Here is a 1,337-nt window from a genome sequence, read left to right on the forward strand (position 1 = left end):
ACCCCCCCCCCTCCGCCACGTTTCCCCTTACAAAATCCGGTGGGCAAAATCCAGAAAAATTATCCGGATAACCGGACAATCCTCAAGAAAACGTTGTTCGAATTCAGACTCTTGACTCTCTTTTTCTTGACCAGGTCTGCCGAAGTGCGGGCACTCATAATTTGTTGAAGCGGTGCTTCTAACCCATTTCCCGAAGCGGTTCATATCACATTTATTTGCCGAAGAGGTAAAGTAAAGTTGTTCCCGCATCCGATTCGGACATTGGGTATTGCCTTGTTAGTGAGGCAACTTCCTGGGCCTTAGGCATATAATTGTGGTAAGGTGACCAGTTCCTTTCCACGCCGCCTTTACTTCCCCAACCCAAAGTCAAGTACCATTCACTACTGGGTGGGCAGGAGGCGGTGAAAATATCGGTGTCCGAACCCAGGCTCGAACCCAGACTTTCCACTTCGGAGACAAGCGCACTAACCGCTCCGCCACCACAGCCTCGCCGAAGATGTGCACTCACATATATGTGAGGCACCGTGGTGGAATCAGGCTCTCGTCAATTTTGAGGCAAGTTAAGTTATTGGTATCCTCTTAAAGCTTGATCATTTGTCTTTATTTGTATGAAAAAAAATATTCATTTATCTTGAATACAAGTCGAGATATTTGCAAATAAAGGAAGTGGGGGTCACCTGCTTTCAGAGGTAAAACTAGTGAGAAAATGGCCGTCAAAGATTAGTTATTTCCTTAGATTAAGAGTCCGTGGTAAATTTACATTTTTATGAATTTAATCAACGTTTTTCAGAAAAATTCACTCAGAAAAGAGTTCTTTAATGGGCATGAAAGGTGTTCAACCAAAAAAAAAAAATTGATTAAAAATTCACAAACCTGGAGAAAAATGCAAGTTTCTTCACTTTAATTATTTTTGTAGCGAACCTGATTCCACCACGCTGCCTCACATATTATTATCCGGATTTTGCTAAAGCGACTCATTGCCCAGTCCTAGCTGTGACCCCTGGTATTTCACTGTCATTTGCGGCAAGCTTCCAAAATATCTACACGATATGCACCAGCTATAATTGGCATCCTGCTGGACGAATTTTGTCAGCTACAGACAAGGATGAAACGACGTGGGAGATAGACAATGTTAGTCTTTTTATATAACATTATACGCTAGCAAATTCTCACTTCTACGAATTAGACAATATAAAATTAGTATTGATGATTTTGTAGACTACGCACACACACAAAAAAGAGAAATAGGTTTGTCCTTATACATAACAATTTCGCTCGCTTTCTCTGTTGCTTTTTCTCTCTGTCACTCTCTCTCTCTTTTGTCTCTCTCTCTCTCT

The sequence above is a fragment of the Aplysia californica genome, unplaced genomic scaffold (genome assembly GCF_000002075.1).
Source record: "Aplysia californica isolate F4 #8 unplaced genomic scaffold, AplCal3.0 scaffold00243, whole genome shotgun sequence".
In the NCBI taxonomy this organism is placed as follows: domain Eukaryota; kingdom Metazoa; phylum Mollusca; class Gastropoda; order Aplysiida; family Aplysiidae; genus Aplysia; species Aplysia californica.